This window comes from Symphalangus syndactylus, chromosome 5, assembly GCF_028878055.3.
Source record: "Symphalangus syndactylus isolate Jambi chromosome 5, NHGRI_mSymSyn1-v2.1_pri, whole genome shotgun sequence".
Taxonomy (NCBI): domain Eukaryota; kingdom Metazoa; phylum Chordata; class Mammalia; order Primates; family Hylobatidae; genus Symphalangus; species Symphalangus syndactylus.
Window position 1 is genome coordinate 114538067 of NC_072427.2, and position 18808 is coordinate 114556874.

The window sequence follows — 18808 nt, forward strand, 5'->3', positions numbered from 1 at the left end:
TAACTATTGTAATCTCATGTTCCAACAGAGCAAATGTAGATATAGACTGTGATCTCCGCTTAGCCTAAACTGAGAACAGCTTTATGGATTCGGCAATTCTCCCAGGCATATATTTGCATGCTTGATTTACATTTGGAAAAGGAAGAAGACAGAAGAAAGGGAACATTTTATATCTGAAGGCCCGATAGGGCTCTGAGAGATGAGAATGTAGGAAATGCAGAGGATAATATGGTATTGACTTCCTGGAAGGGGTGAATGAATAGTTCCGAGTCCTGTGAATTCAGGAGCTAGACATATTTTTTCTGATTTCTGGATGGAATCCAGCATGTGCACAGCAAGGAATATTGAAGGAAAGACAGTGCCATGATGGTGCCACATTGCTGTGTAGCACTGGGGGCACCAGGAGCTGTCCTGGATGAGGTAATACTTTTTTTTTTTTTTTTTTGAGACAGCATCTTGCTCTGTCCCCAGGCTGGCATGCAGTGGCATGATCTCGGCTCACTGCAAGCTCCGCCTCCCAAGCTCGAGTGATTCTCCAGCCTCAGCCTCCTGAGTCGCTGGGATTACAGGTATGCACCACCATGCCCGGCTAATTTTTTAATTTTTAGTAGAGACGGGGTTTCACCATGTTGGCCAGGATGGCCTCGATCTTCTGACCTCGTGATCCACCCCTCTCGGCCTCCAAAAGTGCTGGGATTACAGGCGTGAGCCACCACATCCGGCCGGTAATATTCTTCATGATCAGTGGACTTAGACCCCTTATGTCCCATGAACCATGGCAAAAAACCAGACGTATTCATACCAGCACAACCAGCTGTCTCTTCACCGGTAAAGTCATTCTCTGGAAAGTGCCAGAATTTCTTGGGTGGTGGGAGAAACTCTTCCAATCCTAAGGTTTTCTAGAAGCAGGGAGCAGAAAGAAGTCTGTAACTTTGTGGGCATATATTAATGTGCCTTCATTCCAGTCACAAACTGAGGCTTGATGACATTGGAGTTTCATGAATAAAGAAGGAAAAAGATAGTGTTTCATCCATTACCTGGAAAGAAATAACTAGAAAGAGAAATCATGTCAATCTGCAAATATTTACGACAGGGAACATAATTTTAAAAACCTCCTTTCTTTGTTTTCAGTGACACATGAAGCCAGAAACACGTGGTACATCCAGTATTCTCAGTGTGGAATTAGATTTGGTTTTCCAGATCCAATAATTTTAGTAGTTCTAAAACTTTACAAATTTCTTTTGTAACTTTCATAAGTTGACATCTTTATTTATGGGCCAAATTTGATTTGTTGTATGGAAAATTATAGATGTAATTTGGGATCTGTCTATGCATATATTAAGCAAGGCATAAGCAACCTTTTTGACTGTAGCATAAATACCTCAACACATCTGACCTTAGGAGAGTTTCTTTGCAGTCTTATGGCTTGAGAAACAGCAGGAAACCTTAACAATCTATTGGTCAAACTGTTTTGCTAAATCTTAACAGAATAAGTATTCCAAGAACAGAACTACTAGAATTTTCTTTCTTATAGGTGATGAGGTCACTGAAAGGCCACTTCAAATTTCACTTCTTCTTACCCTGTGGCTCTCTTATGCATGACTTTCGATAGGTTCCACTCAGAGGTCTTTGGTTCTTACCCAGATACTCTGGTTGTAAGGAAGGACTCAAGAATCTATCTCCTCATCAAGCATGTAACTTGGCACCTTTGCTTAATGAGGCCTTCCAGAAGCAAAGTACAGTAAGGCCCTGGCAGCACGGTTAGTGTGGCTTCACCACAAGTGACTCATCTTGTTTGGTCTCATTCCAAGTATTCCTGGGATGAAGGTTTGGGTGTCCTATAGCAAACCATTATGTGAGATTACCTAGATCATTCACATTACTGTGGTGTGGAAATTAAACACGGTACTCAAGTACCGTGAGTTTTGGTGAGTAAAACAAAAAACACTCAGCAGCCAGTGCATACTGGGGGTTAACTTTCAGTCAGTGGAGCCCTTAAGCCATTTCAACAAAGCACCAAAAAAGAAAAAAGAAAGAAAGAAAATCACTGGGCAGTTTGAGCGACTATATGGAGAAAAGTTCTGTTCAACCTTGCCCTTGCATTGTGGATACGAAATAACTACATAACTAATTCTTTTTAGAACTTTTCCAATGGTACTTGTGCCTTATATACATGCTAAATTTGCTAAATTCACACAAAAGCCCTATAAGACCGATAAAAATTTCTTTTCAATAAATGTTTCAGTCGTTAGCCCAAAACATTCTCTTCAGAATTATAGATAGCATTCTTATAATTCTTAGTTTGGTTGATAACAATGTAAAATTTTTGAATTATAAAATTTGAATTGAATAGAAACTCACAGAAACAATACATTAATCCTTTGTCTTGGAATTTCTGTGAAACCCTATAAAAATATGTGGACTCTCTTAGGGTCACCAAATGGCTAAAATGATTTTTAAAAATGACTTTTAAGCCAATGTTTATGTTATCCAAAGCTCGGGAAAGACAATACTAACAAATTCTAGTGGAAAAAAAGAATGTATTACTGAAAGAGAAGTGTTTGAATTGGGCTTTTTAAGTCACAAGGAAGATAGGCCAGCTCAAAGTAGTTTAATTTAAGTGAGAGAACGAGGTCTCACAGGAATCCAGATCAAACTGAACACCAAACCTACAGAACTGAATCAGCCCTTCTCTCAAAACTGACTCATCTCTCAAGATGTCTCTTTCAAGGGCTATGTTTTTCTAATTTTTGCTTTGTTTTGTTTTGTTTTAAGACACGCTCTTGATCTTTTGCTCAGGCTGGAATACAGTTGGGATCACAGCTCACTGCAGCCTCAACTTCCCAGGCTCAGGTGATCCTTCTACTTTAGCCTCCTGAGTAGCTGGGACTACAGGCCCTGGCTACCATGCCCAGCTAATTTTTTGGTATTTTTAGTAGAGATTGGGTTTTGCCATGTTGCCCAGGCTGGTCTCCACCTCCTGGGCTCAAATGGTCTGCCTGCTTTGGCCTCCCAAAGGTTTGGGATTACAGGTGTGAGCCACTGTGTCTGGTCTTGGATGTTTCCCCTTAATCTGCTTTTTTTCTAGTACTCTGTCTATCCCAACTGGCTGCTTCTGCTTATTCATTCATTATTCACAGAGCCCAGATGGCTGCACCTATCCTGATTTTTTCATGGCTTCAGCCTCAAACTTTCCTTTCATGAAAGGAAAACAGTTCATCGGACATAGCCCTTTGAATCTCTTAGAACTGATTCCTAAGAGGGAGAATCTGATTGGCTAGGCCACAGGAGTCACAGATTGCTGTCTTATCTGTGGATGAGCCATTTGGTGGGTCATTGTTTTCTCCACATCCAGTCAGCTGTGGCCAGGAAATGGGATGGATCACCTTTCACACAACATGGTTGTTTAGACAGAAGTGGCTACAAGCACAGTCACCTTAAATTTCTTACTATTACCAAGAATGTCGTAGAAATGATTTTCTTAACAAAGGCTTTTCTGCATTTTGAGAAAGAAGGTAATCACATCTCACCCTTTAAATGCTTGATGCATGCTGGATAACAGTCAATACTGAGAAACAATTTGAAATGTAGGATCCAGGGTTTTTACATCCTGGAATTTAATAAGTTCCATCTTATTAAACTAGCCCTGTGTCTCCCTCATAAAACTATCTGTGTTGCTCTGGGATGCTCAATTTTTTCTTAATTTTTATTATCATCACTGAAGCCCTAGAACCTTGGCAGCATGTGTTACTGGTACAGGGACACTGGTTACCAGAGGGCCCCAGTTGTTGGTTAAATAGTGCTGTCTGCTTGGTGACTTGGGTATTAGTGAAGCATGGCCAGAAGTGGACAAGCATTTTGGAAAATGTAAATAGCCCCATTAAAATGCTGACTTGAATGGATTACCAAAACCAGGTTTTGTAGATCAAATTCTTCTTTTGCTTGCTCCTGATGTTACATGTTGAGGCTATTTTCAAGATATAGATGTTGCTGAGACCTAATTCTTTTTCTCCCCTACTTTCAGAAGTATGAAGAACAATTTAAATTTTCTGCCAACACTTCAGACAGGTTTTTGTTTTTGTTTTTGTTTTTGAGACAGAGTCTCACTCTGTCACCCAGGGTGGAGTGCAGTGGCATGATTTCGGCTCACTGCAACCTCTGCCTCCCAGGTTCAAGCAAATCTTGTGCCTCAGCCTCCCGAGTAGTTAGGATTACAGGTGTGCACCACCATGCCTAGATAATTTTTATTTGTATTTTTAGTGGAGATGGGGTTTCACCATGTTGGTCAGGCTGGTCTCGAACTCCTGACCTCAGGTGATCTGCCCACCTCGGCCTCCCAAAGTGCTGGGATTACAGGCATAAGCCACCGCACCTAGCCCAAACAGGTTTGAATTTTTAGCCCATTATGGGTTTTGGAACTCAAATGCTGGGGATTTATAACCATAAAGGGATATGGACTTTGAAACCTGGGATCCCTTCAAAAGAATTAAAGGCAAAAAAGAGTTTGCACCAGGGATTTATAATAAGAATTCTAGCAAGTATTTAACTCTGATGAGCTCGTTACTGGTTGCATTATGATGTAGTATTCCTATTGTAAATAGATTTAATTATAAACTATAGACCTATGGACAATCAGCCCTATTGAATAATTTTTTTGGGTCAAGTCTCCAAGACTACCAATATTATTAAGAAAACAGTTGGGTTTTCTCGGAGCTTGCAGTGAGCTGAGATCGCGCCACTGCACTCCAGCCTGGGCTACAGAGCGAGACTCAGACTCAAAAAAAAAAAAAAAAAAAGAAAACAATTGGATTTTCTTGCTTCTCTTTTGTTTTCTGCACAAGGTTGATAGACAGTTTTTATCATGTGGGAGAAGACAGAGAGGTAGGAAACACTGAAATGTCATTTGTGGAAGATATAAGTCAAGTGCTTAGCATCGTTCTCCAGGATTCTAAACAAGATTCACCTCTTCTAAAAGCACTTATTTATTCATGCTCTCATTCAAGCTTTCATTTACTTATCAAGTATTTATTGCATGTCTAATATGTGCTGGACACTGTGCTAGATGCTGGAATTACCTCTCATCTCCAGGCTGTGTAACATTTAGGAATTGTTCCACACAATTTAGTACCTGAGTGAATATAAGGCAGTATATAGTTATGTGTCTTGTTTGCTAGCCTTGTGCCTCTAACTGGAGGCAGTATATAGTTACGTTTGTTTGCTAGCCTTGTACCTCTAACTAGAGGCAGTATATAGTTATGTTTCTTGTTTGCTAGCCTTGTACCTCTAACTGGATTATTTGTTTCCATGAGCAGGGGCTATGGTAATTTGTATTCCAGCACAAGCTGGGTGTAGATCTAATAAATAAGAAATGTTCTAGTCCTGGTTATGTTCCAATATTTCCTTTGCTATCCTGCTGTCAAGATTAAAACTTTGGGAGTGATAAGGTTTAAACATTGCTGAAAACAAAGTCTGACTATAGCTACTTAGAGTGGTAGAACTCTACTTTCCCTTCTTTCTCATTATGCTGCTTTCTTCTTTCTAGAAAAAAAAATTCTCTTTTCCTTGTCTTGAAGTTTGAAATGAGTATGTTATTTAAGTAAAAATAATATAGTCATATCTAGAATCTGACTCTATAAATTATGTTAAATTTTGTCTTTAGAAGAATTTATTCTAGTATCGGAAAGATGATGGTAACTTTTTGTGCCGTACTTTAGATAATGGAATTTGGGAAATTCTTTGCACATAATATTCATCCCAATCATCTATAATCTTTCATGGAGATTTTCTTTCTCTTCATTATAAGCAGACATCTCTGAGGAAGTCATGCTGAGTACAGGGAAGGTGTGAGGGGGCATGGATAAGGGGCCAACTGCAAGAAAAAGTCCTGAGGCCAATTGTTAAAACTACAATCACAACAGATATATCCAGGTTATAATTTCAGCCACTGTTGAAATTACTTATTCATTAAATACATATGGAGTATCTATTATGTCCTAAGCACTGTTCTGAGGATATAGTAGTGGTCAAGATGGGAAAAAGTTCCTTTCCTCATGAAGCTTACCTTCTAGAAGATGAAATTATGAAGCCTTTCAGAATATGAGACATATTTTGACGACTATTCCAAAACCGGCTTTAATCTTTAAAAACTGCAGTCATCCTCCTATGGGCATTTAATGTCTGATCTGTTTTTAAAAATTACGTGTGTGATTTTTATGCACATCTCACATCTATTATTTTATTTACTAGGCACTATATATACTCCTTTAAGAAATGTAGCTTTAGTGTGATCCAAAGAATATCCAATCTAGTATCATCTAATGATTATACTAGAATTTTCTTCAAAGCTATTTGTGTTGGTTTTTAACTTCTAGTCACATACTTAACTAACACTTGGGAAGTGGGAGTTGGGGGGAGGAAAATAAGTTTCTTTAAAATTAGATGCCTATTTCTTTTAGATATATCTTTATTTTTTATTTTTTAGATCTTGGGTTTAGACGTATTTGCATGCCTGAAATAAATGAAATGAACTCAGAATCTATAGATGGAAATAGTGTCAGTGCTACTGGTACCCAATGTTCTCTGTAATCTAGATTTTTAAAAATTTACCTTTGCATCATTGGGTGATGCTGGGTTTTCTGTTCAGTTCACTGTCTCCAGTGACCTTCTGTGGAATCTGTTCCTCCAAAGCTTTTGTGATGGGAACACACAGCATGCTGTGTTCCATGTCATGTCAGTTATTACTCTCTTTGACTTTACTTGTGTTCTCAAGTCAATATGTTCCAGATTAATGAGGCATTTGTTCTTAATCAAGAAACTATTTAAGAATACACTTTTAATTTTAATGACTTGTTTATGATTAATTGTTTCGACATGCCCTTCTTATTCTTGAGGATACTTCAAAGCTGCTGCCTTTTCCCTGAACAATTCCCCAATGTCTGAGTACTGGTAGTTGCTATGACCCAGTATCCCCAAGACTGATCAAACTGGTATCGATTTTTTTGAGAAAATCATTCGTAAGTCCCCTTAACCTAAAAATCACTTTGAATAATAATAATATAAAGGCAGCTGTTAAGTGAAAATTGAAAGGTTACACATTATATATTTTTAATGTTTCCCTTAACTATATATCTAATGTGGTCATATTGTTTTATGAGGAACACTCCTAGAAATAATTTCTGAAGTAAACTCATTTCCCAACTGATCCGTATGCCATTAACTGATTTAATTAAAATTTACTCTGTTGATTTATGTTTCGTTTCTTATTTAAATAACCAGCAAGTTTGTGTCTGTGTGAGTGCTTTATTTGAAGCTAAAAAATTAAGGGATTCATGGCCTCTTAATAATAAGAGCCAACATTATCGAGTGCCCATTATCTGTCAGGTTTTGTTCCAATTCCTTTAAATCCATCAACTCATTTACTATTCTCAGCTACCACTTGTGGGGGCCCCGTTTTCATATTATTTTACAGACCTAGAAACCGAGGCACAGAGATGCTAAGTAATTCACTCATGGTCCCATAGATAGTAAGTGGCAGACTGGAGATTAGAAACCCAGCAGTCTGGCTCCACAAGCCAAAGTCAAAAGTCTACAAAGAGAGTGTAGAAAGCTCAGGAGAGAAATGGAAACTAGGATTGATAGAAGTCACTTTGGAGTGTCTTCTATGTCCCTATGATGGCTATGAGCATCTGAAATGATACTACTGGCCCAGTCATGTTGGGCTTGCTTAAGTAACTCACCTCTTTTTGGGTTTCAGAACATATTTGCTCCATTTTAAAAGAATAAATATGGCTCACGTAGCTTTTAAAATGAAGATTCAATATAATTCTGTTCTTGACTCCACTCAGATTTCATGTTTTAGAATCATTTAAGTTTCATTATTGCTCCTAGTGTAAACTCTAATGGGAATGATGGGTTTAAACCTTCCTGCCACTGAAGACAACATCCTAGAAATGGAAAATTAGCCAGTCAGATTCATTGACAAGAAATTAATGTGTGATTTTTTTCTTTTCATAAGTTCATTTTTCTTTCATAAGTTACTTTCTACATGTTTCTGACAAGCGCACTGAACTTTTTGAGGCTTAACCTTGCATTTGATAAGTTTAGATGGTAGGAATTTTATTCATAAGAACCCATTGGCTTATATATAACAGAATCCAATTCAAACTAATTTGAGCAAAGTGGAAGATTTAGAAGACTCAAAGGTAGAAATGTAGCTGGACTTGAGATACCATTAGGAACACAGACTCCAGCACCATTAGGAATCTACATGGCTCCCACTTCTTCTGTTACTTGCACACACACGCACATACATACACATACACACACACTGACTTTTTTTTCTTTCTCTTATTTTTCCCCCTTTTCTGTTCTACATGACTGGAAATTCAGTTACTGATAGTTGACCTTTTAGTTTTGTACATCACAGTTCAGAGACCCAAAGTATGCTTGTCACTTCTAGATGCAATATTCCCAAAGATGAATTCCAGTTTTTTTCATTTGAATCAGGTGCCCAGCCTGGACTTATATGCTTTAGCTAGGAAATGAAGTCTGGGGAAGGGATTGTGATGAGGTCATCTTAGGTCTAATGTCTACTGCTGAGCCAATTAACTGTGGTCATAGGACACCTTCTGTGATAACTGCACAAATGGAGTGAGGAACACAGGCACTTCCCAGATGAAGGTCCTGGACAGATAACTCCATATATGTCTGCTATAGTTAACTCCTTTCTAAGCAGAATAACACGTCCTTTTCTCTCTTTGATCATAATAAATAGGACAGTGATAAGTCTACTGTTTTGTATCTTAAAAAGATGAAAATTTACAAGGAAAAGAAAGCTACTGAACACATTTTATGTACATCGAATTACAATGAATACAATCTGATAGGTATAAAAGAGAATAATATTTAGCCCCAAACCTATTGAACATATGTAGATTCTTTTATAACACATATTTGTCCATATTTTGTATGTAAATGGATGTATGTGTCGCTATTAATTGATTAAAATTGAGCTTGGGGGTACATGATTGATAAAAGTGATAGAGAATAAAGGGAGCACAACTAAATTCTGGGTGATTGCCAGTGTAACTAAATAATACGTAAGAAAGACTTGGGGCCGGGGAAAATAATATTAGATAAGACATAATTTGGTATTAATTGGATATAGTGAATTAGTAGATAAGAAGTGAAATCAAACAGAGGCTTTTATGAAAGTTGAAAACCAGTATGAATATGTAGCTTGAGTCTTGGGAGAACCACGCTACGCTAGATATATATATATATATATATATTTTTTTTTTTCTGAGACAGGGTCTCTGTCACTCAGGCTGGAGTGCAGTGATGTAGTCACAGCTCACTGCACCTCGACCTTCCACAGACTCCAGCGATCCTCCCGCCTCAGCCTCCCGAGTAGCTGGGACTACAGGTGTGTGGGCATGGGCATGCCACCATGCCCAGCTAATTTCATAAAATATTTGTGTAGAGATGGGGTTTTGCCATGTTGCTCAGGCTGGTCCAACTTCTTAGCTTAAGCGATCCTCCCATCTCAGCTTCCCAAAGTGGCTCCCCTCCCCACACCCCGCTCCCTGGAAGACCCATTCTTTCCTCTACTCTGCCTTGCCAGGCTCTCTTCCTAGCCGACTTCTGTTTGGGTTCTACCAATTGAAGCCTGACTTACTGGACAAGAAATTGGAGAGCAGGAGGAGAGGGAGATCAGAGTCTTTCTTGCCCCCTCACTGCTTCAGTGCCACCTGTCTGGAGATAGCTGTGTCCCTCTCTGACCACAGGTCCTGTGAGGAGGCTCTGCCCAAGGTCCAGCTTTCAGCAAAGTTCTTTCTTCCCCTTACCCCTTCAGCTCTAGAGGGGTAATGACTTCCCTCTGTTGCTAGTCTCTGGTGCCTAACCTGCCCTTTTTTGTTTCCTTAATCCTGCCAAATCTTCTATCCATGGTTCTGTCATTAAAGTCTATTCATTTGAAATCTGGAGGGTAAATTATTTTTGCTGCTGGAATCCTGATAATTTACAAGTGAGAAAATTGAAATATATATATAAATATATATAATATATATTTATTTTATTTATAAAAATATAAATACATAACATATTTACTTTATAAAAATCTAAATATATATTTATTTTATTTATAAAAATATAAATACATAACATATATTTATTTTATTTATAAAAATATAAATATATAACATGTATTTAATTTATAAAAATATAAATATATAACATATATTTAATTTATAAAAATATAAATATATAACGTATATTTAATTTATAAAAATATAAATATATAACGTATATTTAATTTATAAAAATATAAATATATATAACATATATTTAATTTATAAAAATATAAATATATATAACATATTTAATTTATAAAAATATAAATATATAACATATATTTAATTTATGAAAATATAAATATATAACATATATTTAATTTATGAAAATATAAATATATAACATATATTTAATTTATGAAAATATAAATATATAACATATATTTAATTTATGAAAATATAAATATATAACATATATTTAATTTATGAAAATATAAATATATAACATATATTTAATTTATGAAAATATAAATATATATAACATATATTTAATTTATAAAAATATAAATATATAACATATATTTTATTTATAAAAATATAAATATATATAACATATATTTATTTTATTTATGAAAATATAAATATATAACATATATTTATTTTATTTATAAAAATATAAATATATATAACATATATTTATTTTATTTATAAAAATATAAATATATATAACATATATTTATTTTATTTATAAAAATATAAATATATATAACATATATTTATTTTATTTATAAAAATATAAATATATATAACATATATTTATTTTATTTATAAAAATATAAATATATAACATATTTATTTTATTTATAAAAATATAAATATATAATATGTATGTATTTTATTTATAAAAATATAAATATATAATATGTATTTATTTTATTTATAAACATATGAATATATATGTATTTATTTTATTTATAAAAATATAAATATATATGATATAATGATAAAAGTATAATTATTATATATTTTATGTATAAAATATATAAAAATATATTTGTATTTCTCCAAGTTCCCTCGCTTGAAAATTTTCAGGGTTCCAGCAGCGACATTAATTTACCCCCAAGATAGCAAATGAATAGACTTTAATGTGCTGTATGAACATGTTTTTGGTCAGTGATGGCCCGCTTATATGACAGTAGTCGCATAAGTTAAAATGCAGCTGAAAAATTCCTGTTGTCTAGTGACACCTTGATAATCCTGACTCTGTGTAGACCTAGGCTAATGTGTATGTTTGTGTCTTAGTTTTTAACAAAAACGTTTAAAAAATAAAGAAAAAAATTAAAAATAGAAAATGGCTCCTAGAATAAGGATATAAAGAAAGTATTTTTGTACAGCTGCACAATGTGTTTATGTTTTAAGCTAAGTGTTCCTACAAAATAGCCAAAAAGTTAAAAACAAAGCTTATAAATAAAAAGATTACAGTAAGCGAAGATTAATTTATTGTTGAAGAAAGAATTAAAAAAATAAATTGAGTGTAGCTTGGTGTACAGTGTTGATAAAGTCTACAGTAGTATAGACTAACATCCTCGGCCTTCACATTCAGTCACTACTCACTCACTGAATCACCCAAAGTAACTTCTCATTCTGTAAGCTCCATTCATGGTAGATGCCCTTTACAGGCGTGCAATTTTTTTTTGTCTTTTAATACCACATTTTTACTGTAGCTCTTCTAGGCTTAGATACACAGATTCTTACCATCGTGTTACAATTGCCTACAGTATTCCATACAGTAACATGCTCTACGGGTCTGTAGCCTGGAAGCAATAAACTATACCATATAGCCCAGGGGTGTAGCAGGCTATACCATTTATGTTTGTGTAAGTATACTGTATGATGTCCACACAATGATGAAGTTGCCTTAGGATGCATTTCTCAGAATGTGTCTCTGTTAAGCAAGGCATGCATCTGTATGGAGAGAGACTTCTTCCAGTATGCAATTCTGGAAGCTGGTAAGTCCAAAATCTATAGGATCGGGGCAGGCCAGCAGGCTGAAAATTCTTAGGCAGGAGCTGATGTTGCAATCTTCAGGCAGAATTTCTTCCTCAGGGAAACTTATTTTTGCCCTTAAGCCTTTCAACTGATTGAATGAGGTTCATCTACATTGTTGAGGATAATGTCCTTTACCTAAAGTCAACTGATTATAGATTTTTTAAAAGGTTAGTCCATGATTATAGATATTAAACTCACCTACGAAATATCTCTATGGCCGTACCTAGATTCGTGTTTGAGTAACTAGTTGCTACAGGCTAGCCAGACACATTAAATTAACCATCACACCACATAGTAAGGAGAACTATTGCTTAAAGAAACCGAGAGGAAAAGTAGGCTCTTTGAGGAGCAAGAGGCAGATGTAGACTGGGAAGGAACCAGACTGGGGTGATGAGAAAGAGATATCCTGTATAGCCAACGTTATAATACATAAAATGCAGAATGATTCTTTGCTAAATAACTATCTGTCCAGATATAATGTGGGTAGGACAAAACTTCATACTTTTCCCAATGTGGCTTTGTGGCATTCAAGGCTGTGGTCAGTGCTTTGCTGGGAGGAAAGCTAACAGGAAAGCTCCCTTCCTGCAAGTTCCCTGGTGGCAGGAGGAGTGACGGGGACTGTAGGCACCCTGCCGTTGAAGCTGTATTGTACCCTACTCTCAAAAGGCTTATAATTTTGCAAAGGTGACCCGTCACAGTTCACAAAAGATGAGAGAACAAGGTTATGGTGTGTGCACTCCATTTCTGTTCAGTACCTTTTGTTTCCTCTCTGGAGTTTTTCATGGGTCCAGCATCATCTGGCATCCCTCCAAGGCTGTGGTTTTATTTTTTTAGTCGTTCTTGTCATAGGGGTTATATGTTGTAATTTGGACTTTGGTATGCAGTTCATAGTACAGCATGTGTTGTAAATACAGTCAACAAGCCTTTATTGAACAGAAAGTACTTTGAGCGTTGTGCGAAGAGCCCTGAACTAAGTATTTCGGTTGGGAAAGATCATTGATTAATAGCATAGCTCTAATCTTTATGGGCTACAGATTGTCCTCCCTGTCAGCACCATGTTGGGTGGCAGGAGGTTGTGGACCAAAGCCTAGGAGAGTTTCAGACTAAACTTAAGCCAAAGCTTTAGACCCACATGAGTCTAAAATCCCAGGTGGGTACCACAGATGACGGCCCTGGGAACACAGATCGAGCCACAGGAATCAGGAAACAAACAAACAAAAAGCAGTTATAATTAGCAAGGCACAGAAGCAAGGTAAGGAAGTGGGTTTAAGGACCAGGAAATAGGAAAGAGTGAGAAGAACTCTGTAGTCTCAGAGCTGGTGATTCTGACAGAGTCTGAAACCAATGTTAGCACGACTATTTTTAGGTTTAGTAGAAAATAAGTGTCCCTGACTGGCTCAGGGATTGAGGGGCAGAGAATAGATTGTATCCTCAAGTTTCCTTTACAACTCTCTTGGCCCCCATTAGGTTTTAAATGGAAGCCACATTTTCATCAGAATATTTTAGATAAGCTTTCTTTGGAACTCATCTCAACTGTGACCCTGGCTGATAATCTGCCCTACACCTTAGAGCATTTTCTTTCTGAAATAGCAGATGTTTCTGAAGTAGTTTATACCATCACTCACAGACTGAGAATAATTGAGATAATGGATGTCAAACACTAAGCAGTGTGCCTGCCACGTAGTAAGCATTCAATAAATGCTAGTGATGATTATCATAGGATTATCATTTCTTTTTCACTGCTTGCTCCCACAGAGTGTCAATCATGTGAGAGTCAATTGCTTGTGACTCACATATACTCCCTAATTATTTAAAAAATGCAGGTGAAATTACATTTCATTCCAACACCAGATTCCAGGCATGCTATAGCTAATCTCTTCTCTTTGGCCTAAGCATGCACTATACATGATTCTAATTTCTCTACCTAGTTTCAGATCCAAGAAAGCATTTGTTTCTTCATTTTCAAACTTTTTAAAAGGGCAAGTGCATGGTGTATCTCTGTATTACTTATTATCAATTTTAAGCTTGGAGAGGTAAAAATTTCCATTCCTGCAGAGTTGATGGGGGCCTGTCAAGTTTCAATTCCCAGATTCTACTTGGCACCATCATCAGACATTTTTCCCCCAACCAGTATCCGAGCACCAAGACAAAGTTCATTTGTCTGAATTCTTGGGATTTCTCTTGGTTTCCTTAAAAAAAAAAAAAAAAAAAATAGTTACTGTGTTAAAAATTGGACAATCTTCAGGAACAGCTGTTATTTTAGTGGTCATAGTATATGTCCTCATCAGTCTCTGCTGTTTCACACCTTATTTTCTCCAGAATACTTAGATAAATTCCATCTGGCCTGAGGGCTTTATTGCACTTTGCTTTCTTTGATTGCAGCAATATTTTCTTCACTGGAAGCTCTAATCTCTGTCATCCTTGTGAAAAACATTCTCAGAAATTAGAATTTCCCCATCACTTCCTAGAGTTAAGTGCTGCCAAAGAACCAAACAAAAACCCTCTCTGGGCTTCGGATCCCCTAACCTTATCATTCCTTCCTGACCTCCTATACTAGCTTCCAGCAGTTTACATGCTAGTGAGTCTATTATCTGGCCAAGCTGGACTTCTACTTTAGAAGTCTGTCTTTTGTGGTCAGGCGCGTGCTCACGCCTGTAATCCCAGCACTTTGGGAGGCCGAGGGAGGCGGATCACGAGGTCAGGAGTTTGAGACCAGCCTGACCAACATGGTGAAACCCCGTCTCTACTAAAAATACAAAAAGTAGCCGGTCGTAGTGGCGCGTTCCTGTGATCCCAGCAGGAGAATCGGTTGAACCCGGGAGGCACAGTTGTAGTGAGCCAGTATGGCGACTCCTTCTAAAGAAGTCTGCTTTTTATTCATAAATGCCTTAAGGTTCTCTCTCCTCCTTCTAAAAATGGCTCTGTTCAGAGTTTGTTTGTTCATTTGGACTATTTGTTTTGAGATATTCAGTTCTCCTTTTTCCTGGCTGTCTACTTTTAATAAGTAACCAGTTAATTTCTGGGATTGATATTTTGGGCGAGAAAAACTAGAGGATATTGAAGTTCCTTTTGGCCTTAGGAGTCTGTGATTCTGTAACTGTGTTCAGTTTATATCCTTTTATTACTTCTTTCCAAATAGTCTCTGTTAAGTGAGAATAGCACCACTGGTATATTTTGCATCATAATGCTGGATCATCTCTGGATTTGGATGTTGGACCTGCCACTTATTAGTGGCATGCCGCTGGCGGAGTTGTTTAATTTCAGTTTCCTTGTTCGTAGAATGGAAATGAAGAAGTTATCTATTCCTTGATGTTATGAAAATTAACATATATTATACACTGAATTATAAAACAAAATAGGCTTAGAAGGTGCCTGGCACATTATAAGTGTATAATAACTGTTAGTATTGTATTATTACCCTTCGCACAGTAGACTTCAGGTTAGTCACAATATCAAATGCCACCTATCACAGAGCTGATGTCTTCAAAGAGGGTAGCACAATGTCATGGAGAGATAGGAAAGGCACTTTATACAAATGTTAATAGGAGATTAGATGTATCTCACAATATTACCAAACATAAGCCATGATCTAAGGAATTGTGGGAGAAGCTTTTAGATTTAGAAAACATGAGAGCAAAAATAATGCATGGGAAGGCCATTAATAGGCAGCAAATTTTTCTGAGACAGCTCACCTCATACAACGTCTTAATAATTTCATCATTAAAATCCTCAGTGAAAATGTATAGACTTAAATAATTATTTGGATAATGTGAGAACAGTTCTGTCCTCCTGGGGTATATCACCTTACTGAGTAATTTTTTCTAATAAGACAAATAGAACAATTTGGCACCAAATCAAGAATTTTGTCCCTTGGAGGCCTGGAAGCTCATGGAAAGAAGTCATACATATCCACCTGTGTCTATTTTTGCCTACTCTCCCTTGGCATGGGATCTGTGGTTACATGGAGCCATGTGTCCTGAATCTTGAAGTTGGTCTTATTCCAGCATGGGTAGAGTGAAAGAATAGGGTGTTGAGAGTTTTTAGCTGCCCCAAATGGATTAATCTGAATCTTAAAACTTATTCCCTGGAGGGACAATCATTATGGGGACAATCCGTGGATTCTGATTTCATAAAATGTACATAGTCAAATATACATAATTAAGTTATATAATATAATATAAAAATATAGTTAATTATGTATATTTGACTGTCTATATCATCAAAAATATAAAATCGAGGCTATCAGTCTGGACTACAGGTCTAGGCTAATCCTAAAATTGGCTTGGATGTGTGACTAGGTTCTTAGCATACTGTGAGCTTTCTTAGGAAATCAGATTGGAAGTGACCTGAACTGAGCTGGGGCTGTCTAATCTTGCCCCAAAGCTGAGCTAATAAATTCTCTTCCCTGTGGTTGGGACTACGAGGCCAATAAGTTTTGGGGCACTTTCTCTACCTCTTTCCAAATAGAGCTTCTTTATCTGATATGAAGACCCATAATTTGCTCAGAGAGTGAATTAGAATATATCCATTTGCAAATGAAATGTAACTTAAACAACTGCTTTTTAAAGTTGCCATCTATATAAGGCATAAAGTTTCTCTGCCTTGAGTTCGTTTTTCTTTCTTCAGTTAATAGAAGGTTTAAATGCTAAGGATGACTATATTAGTCAGCTCATGCTGCTATAACAAAATACATAGACTGTTTGGCTTAAACAACAGACATTAATTTCTCATAGTTCTGGAGGCTATGAAGTGCTAGGTCAAGGTGCCAACAGATTTGGTTCTTAATGAGAGCCCTCTTCCTGGTTTGCAGAAGGCTGTCTTCTTGTTGCATTTTTACATGGCAGAGAGAGGAAACTGATGTCTCCTTCTCTTCTTATAAGGGCATTACTCCCATCATAGTAGCTCTGCCCTCACCTCCTAATGCCATCAAATTGAGAGTTAGGGTTTCAACATATGAATTTTGGAGGGATACAAGCATTCAGTTCATAACAGTGACCATGAATGTTTAATATTTGTCTGTGTTAGAAACTTTGAAATCTTTTCCAATACCAACTTTGAGGCTTCTATGTTGGGAATGAAAGGATGTTTGCTTTCTCAGCTGCTTTGCGGGCATATGACCAGTATTAATATTTTAATTTAATATTGTCTTTGGGGTTGCATTGATGTCTAAACAAAACTTTCTCTTTGCAGTGTTTAGAAACGACACCACCTGGTATTTAGGCTATAGGGTGAACACAGATGTCTAAATATAGTTGCTGAAACAGTCCAGACCTATCAGAGTTACTGGGTGGATAATTGAAGTTATTTTGGCTTGGGGTTCTTTTCATCATCTTGCTCCGCTCAGTTCTGGGGTAGTGCTCTCATCTGCATGGTTGAAGGTGGGAAGGATTGTCTTTGGCCAACCATGTGTCTAGCTAGAACTCTATTACTGGAAAAGCAAGAGCTCCTTTGGGGGAAATCAAGCTACCAAGATGTGTATTTGTTTTTTTCCTGTAATGAGAAGTGGCAATTACATCTGCCATTATTTCAGAAGGACAGATGGACTTTGCTAGTAAAGCAGCTGGGATGTCCTAGCTGACCCTCTAATGGAATTAAAGATGACTTTGTAAGGAACTCTTTGTACCAGTTGGTACCCAAACTGTCTTGTGAAGAAATGGAGAAAAAAAGAAGTTTTATGTACAGGTATCTGGAAATGGTGGTAGGAAACAAAGAGGTTGGGGAGGCATTGGTTTCTTCCAGCTGGCCTGAGTTACTCCCATTGAGAACAATTGAGAGCAGGGGTTAGGAGCAGAAGCTGAAGGAGCTATGTCAACGAACAATTAAACTGGTAGTGATGAGAACAATGGAGATGAAAATAATAATATCCATATCATTTGTTGAGTGCTTACTAACTTCTGGCACTCTGCTCAGCCACTGGTATAACAATACAGTATTCCATTTAATTCTAACAATAATTTTATGAGGACAGAATTATCATTTCCATTTTATTAAAGAAGGGAAAAAGTAAAAATTCAAGTTCAGAAAGGTTTTCTAGATTGCTAAAAATCAAAAAGATGCTAAGTAGCAGGGACAAATTTGAAATCTGGACCTAATTTTAGAGCCAAATTCGAAAACACCAAGTTATGTCTGACCCACCAATAAAAAAGTGCTGCTTGAAAGCTGGAGGAAGGTTGTTTTCTTGCTATGCTTTTCAATACCTTTCCTTCTCCACCTCCCTTCCCTTCCTCCCACTCCTTATCTCTTCCACCCCCTGTAGGAGGACTAGTGTCCTCAGCCTTGGAGCTCTAGAGCTGACCACAGAGGATAGTGGTACTCAGGGTGGACTATTCTCAGAGAGGGACCCAGACCAGGGACTTGGTGAGGGGTTCTTTGAGGAAGAGGCCAGGGACAAAGAGGCCAGGGCTTATTTCTGAGCACACATGAGGTTTCCTCTTTAGACTTCCTGGAAGTACAGAAGACCTTAAGAAGGGCCCAATTCCTGGAATATTTGGGTGCTAAGGTTGATGTGATTTCATTGACCTTCCCATGCTGATGTGGCCCAGAACCATCTAGTTACACTGGTAACTGCTATAGACTATGCATTTGCCAAACTTTTCCCAAGTGCTTCTAGATCTGTAAGACGTAGGGATGGGATGAGATGGTGCCTAAAATTCATTTTAGCACGAACAAACCTATGAACCCATAAGTTT

General features: G+C 37.0%; 1 long non-coding RNA gene across 1 annotated transcript in view; it reads left to right on the forward strand.

The window, feature by feature from the left end:
* Positions 1-332: 332 nt before the first annotated feature.
* Positions 333-18808, forward strand: part of LOC129482842 (uncharacterized) — a 70789-nt gene continuing 52313 nt past the window's right edge. Inside the window, exon 1 of the long non-coding RNA XR_008657829.2 lies at positions 333-420. This is a non-coding gene — a long non-coding RNA (uncharacterized lncRNA). The remainder of the gene's footprint in view (positions 421-18808) is intronic.